Raw genomic sequence first — 13,249 nt, 5'->3', positions numbered from 1 at the left:
TCCAAACCCCAATTGTGCCATCTGAGAAATGAAGCTATAAGCATAGTAAGATCATATTTCGAGTCACATAAGCCACTCCACATCATGTCTGGAATGATGTAAGTTAGGACCCAGGTGATCAACGTACCCAGTGTCCCAGGAAGGTGCCTGTTATCCCATGAAGCAGTATGCTAGAAGGGTCACAAGGCAGGTGGGAACAAAGAGCAGTGGTGTTCAGAGGAGGGAGTGATGGTTTTCAGCCAGAAAGAGGTAGTGACAGGTGGGCAGGGCCACGAGGGAAGGGCAAGGTTTTGCAAAGGAGATAAGTACTCACCCATTGTAGGTTCTCTATTGCTGTATGGTGGGCTATGTCCAAACTGAATGGCTGAAGAAGCGAGGAGTTATTATTTTCCACAATCCTGTGGGTTGGCCAGGCTCCATGCAGCTGCGTTCCGCGGGGGGCTGGGCCCACTGGGGGGCTGGCTGAGGTGGGCACGGGGCCCCTCCCCATACTGATGGGTCTTCAGCATTCAGTCGTGGCTGGATTTTGGAAGAATGAGAGCAAGGCTGCAAAATCTCTTAAGTCCTGGGCTGAGCAACGTGCACAGTCGCTTCATCGTATTCTGTTGATCAACGCAATTCATGAGGTGCCCCCCCCCCACTAGTTTCAGGGGTGAGGAATAGACTCTACCTCCGCCTGGGAGGAACATCAATGTCACAATACGAAAGGCTGGAGTTTGGAGAAGGGATTCTGTGGCCATCTTTGCAAACAATCTACCAAACAGTTGTAAATGAAAGCCTGCAGCAGAATTTCTGCCTTCCGCCACAAGTCTGAAGTTGGCTGTGTGCGGGTGACAAGAGCTGTAGTTCGTCCCCAGGGCCCCAGCTCAGCCTCTGCCTCTTGCCCCAATCTGTCCTCAGTTACTAGCCATGGAGAGCTGTCTAAAACACAAATCTGGCTGTGTCAACCCCTACTCAATTCCCTTCTGTGGCTCTCCATTGTTCGTAGAGTTTGTATCAGCCTGGATCCCAACAGGGACCAGATGGCATGCTGAAGGCAGGATAATTTAAGGAGGGTTTGATGAGGGAACAATCTTCTGAGATGCATGGGAAACCACACAGGATGGGCAGTTACACAAACTGGTAGAGTGCAGTGTGTCACATACAGGGGCCATCTTTGGTCAGGGATCACGGGCCTGGCAGGTGACCCTGCAGGGCAGGAGCCAGGAGTGGGCATTCCCACCTTCCTCTCTCCCTCCCTCTTCTGCCAAGGTTCCTTATTGCCCAAACCCAACTGCAAGCTGGAGGGCACAATGGCCTGTGGTTATAGTCCACACCGGTAGGTCTCCGGGAAAAAGCTAGATGGCGACAGGTGGCAAGTGGATCTGGAGGGGTTGATGGAAGACAGATGTCCACCTTAAGGCTCAAGCTTCTTAGCCTGCCATTCGCCACTCTTCCACCATCTGGCCCAGTTTTCTCCATCCTCACGTCCCCTCCTCCCTTAGCCTTGGGCTCCCATCACACGGAACCATTTGCAGTTAATTGTACCAGATGTGATCTCTTTCCTATAGGCTCCGCCCATGCTGTTCCCTCTGCCTGGAATGCCATCTCCCTCACCCCTCCTCCCCCTTTTTCTGGGAAATTCCCAGTCCTCTTTCAATACTGGTTTCCTCTGTTCGAGGAAGTCTTCCCTAATGCCCCCGGTCGAGGTAGGGGTTCCACTGGGGGCCCCAGACTTCCCCGTTCCTCTGCCGCAGCACTCAGCACCCGGGTGGCTGCTGGGTGGTCACAGCCCTGTGCATGATACTCCTGCCTCCAACAATCCCCCTCCAGTCTACCCACATATAGCACCTACCTCTGCTCTCTGAACAAAAACCCAGCTCCCTGAAAGGGTCTCCAATGTCTCAGGCTAATGACTATATTCTTCCTTGGCCTCTGAGGGCTACACCACGCTGTGTGCTGTTACACAAGGTAGGGCTGCCTGCGTGGTCACAGAGAGGGTCCCCCAGATGTGTGGGGCACAGTTTGAGCAGAGATCAGAGGACGGAATGCTATCCATGACCTCCTGGCCTGGCCGGGATGGGGTAAGAGGTGACCAGGAGATTTGAGAAAGGGAGTGGTGAGAGACTTGGGGGGGTGGCCAGAGGGCAGAGAATTCTCCCCTTTTCACAATGACCTTGGGCGCCGCATGTGGACAACGATAGCAGGACAAGAAAGGATAGAGCCTGATCTCGAGGGAAGGCTGCCCCAGACATCTGCCCAGACTTTGAGTAAAACATGGCCTTTTCCCATGTTCGTTATAGTGGTTGGCCTCCCCAGCTAATACCACGTGTCAAAGCTGCACCTATCAACGTACCTCCTAACTGACATCTCCTCGGGGCCCCTCAGAGCCTGCCTCAGGGGCCTCCATGTCGTGTGGGAAGACAGTGGCCCGACCCCAGCCCACACACAGATAGATTCAGACAGTCAGAGGATGACAGGATTTGGCAGGTGTAGTAGACAGGGTCAGAGGCCCTCAGGTATGGGGTGAGCTGGAGTCTCTTCTAGAAACCAGGCTGCCCTTTGGCCTGGGAAAAAGTTCTCAGATGCCATTACCCACAGAGAACAAAGGGCCCACAGGGCCCAGCCTGTCTGACACTGCTTTATGGTGACGGGTAGGACAGGGGTCAGCCAGCACAGCACTGCCAGCAGCCACGTGGCATGGGCCAAGTGCTGGCCTCACAAGGGGCCTGACCGGGCTTTGCAAGGGTTCAGGAGGAGGCTGAGGCGTGAAGGATGGAAGCTGCTGAGTGAGCAGAGGCAGGGAGGATGGGCAGTGCAGGGCACACGTGGGTGATGGTCACTGTTGTGGATCAGGGGGCAAGAGTGAGGCTTCCGGGACGGGAGGCTGGAGCTTTAGGCTTTTGTTCGGCAAACTTTGATTGAGGGAGTAGTGAACAAGGTGGCCAGGTCCCCTGACTTTGCCTTGCCTCCTCTGTGGGGGGACTCAAATGTCCAGTCAAGGAGTCAGGAATTTATCCTTGAGATAGGGAGGAGACCTGGAAGGTCCTGGAGCTGGAGTGGGTCATGGGCAGGACCAGATGTCTTGGGTTGAACTGGGCATCTGTCTTAATGACCTCACTGAAGGGCAGTCAGCACGCTGAGCCACTTACTGAGAACCTAGTACATGCTGGGCTCCGGGGGGATGCCTTACACGCATTATCTCAACGATATTGACAGTGACGCCCACTCTTATAATAAATGAGGATCGTGTGTCAGGGAGGTTAAAGGACTTTCTGGAATCCTGGTCTCAGTGTGAAGGCCGTCTGCCCACACAGCTATTTCGTGCTGCTCCCACTCTGCCTAGTTCTTCTCAAACTGGGCAGGATGGCACAATGGAGGTGGCCGGGCCCGAGAAGAAGCAAGGCTCGCAGCACCCCTCCCTGGGGCGTGGTTTCATCAGCTGTAAACGCTTCACCATAAATGAGGATTCAATAAATGCTGGTTCTTCCTCACCCCTCCCCTTTGGAAATGCCAGGAAGTGGATTTCGAAAGACCCGGTAGAGCATGTGGATCACAAATGAGGTTTGGGCTTTTCTTAGAGTCTAACTCTCTGCCGTCACTCCTTGCCAGAAAACGTGTAACCAGTTGAAGTGCTATGTTCACCCAGTTACATCTTCAGTGAGGGAATGAATGGAAATAGACGGGCCCAAGCTCACCGGGGGAGACTAATTACTGGTATCAGAAGATTGTTGTGAATTAAGGTCCACGAGACCGCTCTATGGACTGCGAAGTGCTATATGAGGATTGGCGGGGGCTGAGGTCTTAGCCACTCATACACGGGTAAGCTGAGGGGGCTCTGGGAAGGGAAAGGCTGGCCTGAGGGCACGTAGCTAGCAAGAGTTCAACAGGGGACTGGTCTCCGCTCTCATCCAGCGTTCTCTCCACTCTGCCTGGTGCAGGGGATACTGGAGTGCGCCACCCAGATGCACCTTCGAGAAAGGACACGCTGTGCCAGGTGCAGACAGCTGCCTCCACCAGGACACCGATCCGATGACTGATCCGGAAGGGACATAAAGGCTGGACCACTTTAGCCCAGATCAGGACAGCTCTGATGGGCCATTTCTGTTCCACTTCTCCCTCTGCCCAATTCTGCTGCCTTCCCTCCTTTCTGTAGGTGTAGACCCCAAGGGCCGACATCCCAGAGGCTAAGCAACCTCTCAGAGTCCACTTCCTGGGGAACATAACCTGTGACATCATGCACATATAAAGAGTTACATCTCAGTGTGAGGCTCAGAGAGATTCACTAACTTGCCACAGTATTTACATGGTTTTTAAGTAGTTGGAGTCAGGATTTAAATCTAGCTCTGATGGCAAAGCCAGTGCCCTTTGCCTTATGAGTGAGATCCCCTGACTACCAGGTTGGGAAACAAAGGAAAGGATCAGAAAAATTGGATTTAAGCTGGGAAATTTAAAGTAACTCTATTCAAAATGGCACACCATTTTGGAAGACATTTTGGTAACTTTTTAAAAGTGAAATATAGGCTTAGTATACAGGACAACAATCATGTTTCTAGGTATTTACCCAACTGAACTGAAAACAAGTCCTCACATGGGGCCCCTGGGTGGCTCAGTTGGTTAAGTGTCCAACCTTTGATTATGACTCAGGTCATGAGCCCAGGGTCATGGGATTGAGCCCCTTATTGGGCTCTTCATTGAGCATGGAGCCTGCTTAGGATTCTCTCTCTCCCTCTTCCTCTGCCCCTTCCCTGCTGGCACATGCTCCCTCCCTCTCTCTCTCAAAAAAAATTTTTAATTAAATTAAAGTATTAAAAAGAAAAAAACAAGTCCTCACAAAAACCTGTACATCAATATTTACATCAGCTTTATTCATAATCAGAAAAATTGGAAGCAACCAAAATATCCTTCAGAAAGTGAAGGGATAAATAAACTGGGACATCCAGTACAGTGGAATACTACTCTGAAGTAAAGAGGAATGAGCTGTTTATTAATTCATACACCAACATGGATGAATCTCAGATGCATTGCGGTAAGTGAAAGAAGCCAGAGTGAAAAGGCTATTTGATTCCATTCATATGACATTCTGGAAGATGATAAAATACAGGAATGGAAAGCATATCAGCAGTTGCCAGGGATTTAGAAAGGGTGAGCTTTTGACTAAAAGAAGCACAGGGGAGGGGGCACCTGGGTGGCTCAGTTGGTTAAGCGTCTGACCTCAGCTCAGGTCATGATCTCACAATTCATGAGTTCGAGCCCTGTGTCGGGCTCTGTACTGACAGCTCAGAACCTGGAGGCTGTTTCAGATTCTGTGTCTCCCTCTTGCACTCTGCCCCTCTCCCACTTGTGCTCTGTGTTTCTCTCTCAAAAATAATAAAATAAACATAAAAAAAAAGAAGCATACGGGATTCTTTAGGGTGGTAAAACGGATCTGTATGGTATTGTACTGGTGTATAAGTGACACTATGTATTTCTCAACACCCACAAAGAGTAAACATTAATGTATAGAAATTAAATTTTAGAAACCAACCAAGGAGTCTGGGAATTCCAAGATGGAATGTGGACTTGTGAGAAAAGAATTTTAAACCTGTATTATAAATGTATGAGAAAACCTCACTGAAGGGAGGGAGGGGGGGGAAAAGGATGGTCCTAGGCAATCTTGGAAAATAGTGTTTTGACTGGAAGCTGTAAGACTAATGTTAAAATAAGTTGTAAATAAATGCCATGCTGTAGTTGAAGTTGGATTTCCCTTGGGGATATGGGTTAACAATTTGGAAATGGCTGTATGGTACACTGAGAGTACACAAATAGGTAAGTGGATGGTGGGAGTCAGTTTTCTCACTGTTGGAGAGGGAGGTTACAGATACGCAAAGAAGAAAGGCTAGAATGATCCATGTGTAAGACATTACAGTGGGAGACATCCGTATGAGTTCGTGTTTAGTTTGATATAGATACAGATGTATAGATACAGAAATCTCTGTAAGTATGTATATATGCATGCGTTAGCACACACACTTGTATTTCCCGGCTCTGTCTTCTGAAAATGCCTAGAAACAATGTCACCCCGGTAGCATTCTTGGGTAGGAAAATACAAGATGAGCCTGAAGCATCTTGTAGTGTCAGAACGTAAGGAAGTGCTCAAAAGATAAAATGATGGGAGCATCTCAAAGGAACACAGGGACCAAACGGAAAAAGCTCCCGATGGCCCTGGCTGGAACAATTCAAGCAACAAGGCCAATATTTGGATTATGTAAATGAATGATTGAATAATAATAAATAGATGGGGGAGAAGAGCAAAATTTCTCCTACAGAAGAATCCCAAATACTGAATGTAGATCCTCAGCCCTCAGGGAGGTGGAACATAACCCTCCCCACTTGAAGTGGGGTATGCTTAGTGGCTTGTTTCCAAGAGTAGAGTATGGACATAGTTGGGGACAGGGGAGAGAAGGTGAGTAACTTTACCATGGAAAAACCTGGCAAACATCACATCAGCCTGGTGACCGAGGTCAACATCAGTTGGAAGTCACGTTGGCATTGTGTGCCCTTGATACGATGTGATGAGAATGGCACCTCACTTCTGTGGTCCTCCCCCCACACCCATAACCCCAACCTGACTAGGAGAACAACATCAGATAAATCCAAATTGAGTGACCTTCTTTCCACAAGATACCTGGCCAGTACTCCTCAAAAGTGAAAGTCATCCAAAAACCAAAGACAATCAGAGACAGTTACAGACCAGCAGAAGCTAAGAACACATGACAGTTACCTGTACTGTGGTCTCTTGGATGGACAGATAAAGATCATTAGGAAAAGCTCGTGAAGTCCAAATAAAGTTGGGGATTGTAATAGTAATGTACCAATCTTGGCTCTTTAGTTGTGACGAATGCACAATGTAACGTAAGATGCTAACAATGAGGAAGCTTGGGGGGGTGGTATATAAGAACTCTCTAAGCTGTCTCTGCAACTATTCTGTCCATCTAAAACTGTTCCAAAATTCACAAGTTTATTTAAATTAAGAAAAATTGCCGTGGGATGTCTTAGCAGTTTTCTGAGGCTGCTGTAACAAATGACCGCACATTTGGTCACTTGAGAGCACAGAAATTTATTCTCTCACGGTTCTGGGGGCCAGACATCTGAACTTAGTTGCACGGGTGTCAGTTTTCCAAAAAAGTCCACGGGGCTGTGCTCCCTCTGGAGACTCTAGGGAAGAGTCTGTTTCCTTGCCTTTTCCAGCTTCTAGAACTGTATAAATTCCTTGGCTCATGGGCTCTTCCTCCGTCTCCAAAGCCAGGAGAGGGGCACCTTCAAATCTTCCTCTCTTTCTATTGTCACATCACCTTCTGCTTTCTGTAGCTAGTAGGATCCCTCTGCCTCTCTCTTATAAGGATACATGTGATTGTATTCGGAGCCCATACAGATAACCTAGGATAATCTTCTCATGTCAGGACCCGTAATTTAATCACATCTGCAACTTCTTTTTTTTTCCCCATGTAAGGTAACATTCACGGGTTCTGGGGACTAGGACCTGGATATCTTCCATGGGGCCGTATTTTAGCCTATTAGAGATACCAAACAAGTTATGCATTCTCTCCAAAGCCTCGGGTTCCTCATTCAGAAGTGATGTATGCAAATATATGTAAACGAGGAGGCCCGATCTGCCGCTACTGCTACCTGTGGAAGGCAGGAGCCTGAAGAGCATCCTGTCCGGGGCAGAGGAGTCCTGATATTATTCCTTCCCCACGTGCTCCGCACCCCCCCTCCGCCCCCAAGTTAATGAGGTCCGTGGTGAGGACGTGGGAGGATCGGGAAAGGAAACTCAGCTGGGAATCCTAAGGCTTGGGTCCAAATCTCAACTGTCAGCAACTTGCACTGTGACCTCGAACAAGTCACTTTCCATATCTAGGACAGAGTTCGACTCCACGAAACACGTGGACGTTAGCCCTGCCCTGGGAGAGGGCTAGAGAGAGGCCTCAGGTTCCTCTTGCCCTGAGATGTTATGATTACAGATGTTCATGCTTCCTATTGGCCGCAGGATCTCCGGCCCCTCCTAGTAACCAGCATACGTTTTAACCAGAGGCCCCTGGAAGCGGTGACCTCTCTCACGAGGGGTGGCAGTAATGGCGGAGGTTCAGATCTGTGATGTGTTGTGGGGGGAGGAGGGGACAGAAGAGCCTCCTTTGTGTCTCACTTGCTTCCACCCATCAGCCTAGAGCAGGTGTCTGCAAACTACAGCCTGTGTTTGAATGACCCGGGAGCTAAGAGTGATTTTTACAGAGGACCATTTGCAGTCAGTCAGATGGTAGGACACACCAACTTTGAGCCCCCATGAAGTGAAATGTCATCCTCCAAAAAACCCCACTCTTCTTCTTACCCGACCCGTGTTACAAAAAAATGGTGCTCTATTATTTACTTTGAGGTTTGTCAGTTAACCTTTGGTGGAAATGTGTTTCCCCTCTTGTTTCTTCTCTTGGTTTCCTACATAATTTCTCTGATTTGCCTCTTGGCCTGCAAAGCTTCTGCCAGCCCCCACTCGATGAGCTGCCCTATGCTCCATCTCAAATCTATCTTAAGCCATCCCCAGATCCACCTTGCACTTTGGAGCCCCAAAGATCTTCCCGTGTAGGTCTGACACAATCATTTCCCTGGTTAAAATTTCCCAGTGATATCTCCATGCCCTCTGGATGCCTCCTTGGGCTGGCTCACAGCAGGAGTGCGGCTGCTGCCTTCCCTCTGAGCTACTCCTACCCTCCTCTGGACTTGCTGAACTTCTTCCAGTCCCCGAGGGCACTTCGCTTCTCCTAGTGCCAGCATTTTGCACAAGCTCTTCCCTCTGCCTAAAATGCCTTTTACCCTACTCCCTTCCACCCCAATCCAATTCCTCTTGGTTTTTTAAGAGTCGTTTTATTTACTCTTTTTTTCCATTTTTATTTTTGTCTTTTAAGAGTCATTTTAGACATCACCTCCTCCGAAAGCCTTCCCTGATCCCACCCCCTCCAGGCTTTTAGTGTCTCCACTGGGCTTCCTCAGTCTCCCGTTTCCTTAAAGCCCAGCACTGATCACACTTTTTAAACGCTTGTGACCTCCATTAGACTGGGAGCCCTCCAGAGCTGGGGTCAGTCTGATTCTGTGCTGATGGCCTTGGTTTTCAATGGCAATGATCCCACTGGTTCCTGTCACTCGGGGAGAAAGTGGGCTACATGTCAGGAGCCCCAGTTCATTTTCTTCCCTGGACCACAGATCACCACCCATGCAGCAGAGGCCCCCTGGCCCACTGATGGACAAAGGCTTGGGTCAAAAGTGGGAGTGGAACCTTAGGGGACAAGAAGGGGGCAAGGGAGGCAGCAGCTAAGCTTCTAGACACTTCTATCAGTGGTCTACAAGCAACCCAGCCTGACACGAGCCTGGGCTGTGGGACGGGTGTGATCCGGACTTGATAGCCAAAGGTCAGTCTTCAGTGGCCAGCTGCAGCTGGCCTGGCTTTGGATCCTGCCCATCCCCCTACTTTGCCCTCCCCTGAAAGTCAGGAATAGAAAGGACCTGGCCGGCCATGCTTTTGCGGCAAGCTCAGGAATGTGTGTGCGCAAGTGAGTATGAATGTCTACGGACGTGTTTCGGAATGTACGTGGGCGTGAATGTACGCACCTGTGCATGAGTCTGTGTGTGCCTGTCTGTGTGCACTGGTGCGTTTGCTTCCATGCACACTCACACAAGTGTGTTCCTGTGCCCCATGTGTCTGAGTCTGCAGGACCGTGTGTGTGGTAAAGGCAAGAGTTGAGGCAGTAGAGGAGTGTCAAGCCCCTTTAAGCACCCCCCCCCGACCCAGCCTGTGACATCTGGTTCTTTGAGGCTCCCCTGTATCCTCCATTCTCACGCCAAAGCTCTCACTCGAGCAACAGACTGCAGGCTCTCAGTCTATCAGCACCTTCACCCCTGTTCTCATCCATCTGGTACTATCGGGGAAGACCCTGAATCTGAAATGTTACAATGAATCCTGAGGGTGGTGTGGGGGACACTGTCAGCGCTCGACCAGAATCCCTTTAATCATTGCCGTGGGCCCCATTCCAAGTTTCTGTCAATTTCTCCTCCTAACCACCTGCCCTGCCTTGGGCTTGCTGGGGACTACTTTTCCCCACAAGCAGAGTATGCCAAACACTTGGGAGTTCACACCTCCCCCCCACACACACACCGCCCTACCCCAACCCCGATGACCCTTGGCCAAGACCAACTGGCGAAAGAAAGCCCAGCCGCCTTGCTCTAAGCTGCAGCACACACAGGAGCATTTTTGCAGGATCCCGCCACGGCTGCTCCTGGTCTGGAATCACACCCTGCTTAGCTTCTTGTCCTACTGCCCCAGCTCCCTCTCCAGTTCCTCCAGTGGGCATTCCTTCAATAAACCAGTCTTACAGGGGCTCCTCCTCTCAGGCTCCGTGTCTACCCAACACAGGGAGATGGGCTCAGAAACCACTTGGTCCAACTATCTCCCCCACCCCACTGAACAAAGGGTGTTGAGGCCCAGAGAGGAGATGTGTGTCTCCAGACTTTTCCCCTCGGGCATGCTGTATTCCTGTCCTTCCTCTCTGCAGCCCCACCTAGCCACCACACTCCCCACCTTGCCTGCAGGTCCGAGGCCCTATGGGGACACTGCCAACTGCCTGGGGCTGGGAAGTTTTCTTTGGCCTGCTCGGGTCCCCCATTCCTGAGAGTGTCCCCTCAAACCATCATCTCTTCTTGGAAAATAAAGCACCCGGAGTCAGAAAGGAGGAAGAAAGAAATCTTCCAAGGTGGAAGCCGGCCAGGCAGAAATCGCTCTGCCAATACCCTTCACCACACTGCCTCCGAGAGTGCACAACTAGAAGGCAGATGGGGCTCCAGTGGACAAAATCTAGACCTTCTCTTTCTCAGATGAGGCTTCATTTGGTAGAAAGGTACCATTCTCAGTATTGGAAGACCTGGATCCCAATGACGACTCTGCCAATGCCCGGCTGAGCAACTTTAAGGGAGTCAACTGACTTTAAGGGACTCAATTTCCCCATCTGTGGAAGGCTATTTATGGAGCACGGTGAATCACGGCATTCAGAGCACAAGATTCAAGCCCCAAACCCTCTTCTTATGTGCTCGGCACTCTGAATGAGCCAGCTCCTTAACCTGTCTGTGTCTCAGTTTCCTCATTTGTCACTGGAGATGATGGCAGGACTGGCCCCAAGGTTTGCCATGAGGATTAAATGGGCTCACACATGGGGAGCACTTGGCAGGTCCCTGGCACACAGAAATCTTTGGGTAGCTGAGGGCTATTTGTGTTCAACCCTAGGGTTGCAGCACTAGCTGGGCCCTGTGGCCTCACTGACTTGACACAAATTCCTTTGTAAAAAGCCCGTGGACAAGGTCCAAAGGGAGCACCATCTGGTGAAAGGAGAGTTTAAAGGGAAAGGGCTTCCCTCCTCTCTGTCCCCGCTGCACTGCCTCTAATGCCTCCCCTGGCTTCGGAAAGAAGACACAGTGTCCCTGGGAGCTCCAGGTCGGGGCTGGGTGCCTCGTGGGTCCTCACAACAGGTTGGCTAATCCAGGTAGGGATGGGTATGTGTCTGTGTGTCTGGCAGGGTCCGCTGAAGGGCACAGCCAAGGAGAAGTTTTTCACGTCTTCATTCAAGAGGACTCTCCTGACTTTGTCAGGCCAGGAAGTGGCAAAGGAGGACACCCGCTCTGTCCTGGAGATGCTCGCGTCTGGCCCCAGGGGAAAGGAGCGGCTCCAACTACTGGCCCCCCAGACTCCCCGCTCCCTGCTTTGATGGATCCTACCTGCCCTCCCACGGAGGGAGGCACAATGTGCTGGAAAAATGCAGGGGAGCAGCACCTCACTACCTGGAGTTCATGGAAAAGCATCGGTTCAGGGAGTCTGGATCCTGGGTTCCCGCTCGGCTCTACCTTGACCTCACTGGGTGACCTTGGCTTAACCCCTCTTTGGCTCTCACTCTGCTATCAAACTGGAATCAACAATCCCGGACACACACACCCAAAGCAGCCCTCGTCGCAGCTACCTTCGATCCTGAATGCGAGTGAATTTCGAGGACGAAAGTGCTCTGTTGAACACGAGGTCTCTGATCACCCCTCTCCTGTGGTTTGTAATTCAGAGAAGTAGGCACCTCGATGTCTGTGGGCCAACGGCTCCAAAACTCTCTCTTGGCTCCCCCCTCCGCCCCCCTGCTCCCTGACAGATTCAACCAGTCCCCACCTGTCGGTTCAACCTGTGCTCCACAGAAGGATGGTCTGGTCCAGAGTTGGCCAGGGACTGAGCAAAGGACACACAGCAAGTGGAGGCCTGCTCACCCCTTCCCCAGGCCCAGGCTACCTGGCCTGCCTGGCAGATCCTCTTACCAAAATAAATGGATCGATACTTCATTTTACCCCGGATAGTGGGTAGTAGAAGGAACCTTGGAGACCGTCAAGAGTCACAGTGACAGTGGTGTTACTTTTAGCATGGTGCTGCTACCACTACTACCACTGGCTAGTGTTGTGCGCCAGGCATCACAGAGACAGGTAGGTCTTATTATCATCCACGTTGGGCAGATGAGGTAACTGAGGCAGAGACAGGTGGAGTAACTTGCCTGGAGTCACTCTGTTGTACGGACTGGGGCTGGGACTCAGCTGCAGGCAGTCTGATCTTCAGCCCCCACCCTTACCTCTCTTCCAATGGGACTGCGTTGTACATGTGGGGAGACAGAGGGGACGTGTTCAAGGCCGCGCCGGAGGGACCCTCAGACCCTGACAAACGGGCCCTGTAGATGGCAAGAGTGAGTCCTAATGAAGCGCTGTTCTGCTCCTGCTCAAGTTCATGCTTGGAGCTCTTCTGCTTGGAGTTCACACAACAGGCCCCCCCAAGACAGGCCGCGTGAATGCCGTCACTTTGGGCAGGACACGGAAAAAGGTGGCTGCTATACAAGGAGGTAGGAAGAGATCAGGTAAACTCGTGATGTGTCTTAAAGGTCTAGTGAGGCCCCGGCATGTCGGCTGGAAATAACCGAGAGCCTCGGAGAGAAGGGGAGTTCAGACTGGTTGCAGCTCTTCTCCACAGGCCTCTGCCAAGCACTTGCAAGAAAGACTGGGTGAAGCACTAGAGAGGACTGCCCTCAGTGGCTTTGGGCAAGTCAAAAAACCCCGATCCCTTGTTCTGACCCCTTCCTGACACTTCAAAGGCCTAAGCCCCCGGGGAGGGGACAGAAACCATTTTGTTCCTGGTCTGGGCAAAAACACATGGCCTCTGGGAGAAGAGTAGAAG

General features: G+C 51.0%; 1 long non-coding RNA gene across 7 annotated transcripts in view; it reads right to left on the bottom strand.

Annotated features, from left to right (window-relative positions):
- Positions 1-13,249, bottom strand: part of LOC122199212 — a 68,869-nt gene that overhangs the window by 39,050 nt on the left and 16,570 nt on the right. For all 7 annotated transcript variants that reach the window (XR_006193415.1, XR_006193413.1, XR_006193414.1 and 4 more), the window contains exon 3: positions 314-519. This is a non-coding gene — a long non-coding RNA (uncharacterized LOC122199212). The remainder of the gene's footprint in view (positions 1-313; positions 520-13,249) is intronic.

This window comes from Panthera leo, chromosome D1 (genome assembly GCF_018350215.1).
Source record: "Panthera leo isolate Ple1 chromosome D1, P.leo_Ple1_pat1.1, whole genome shotgun sequence".
In the NCBI taxonomy this organism is placed as follows: Eukaryota; Metazoa; Chordata; class Mammalia; order Carnivora; family Felidae; genus Panthera; species Panthera leo.
This window is presented reverse-complemented; position numbering and strand designations above follow the sequence as displayed.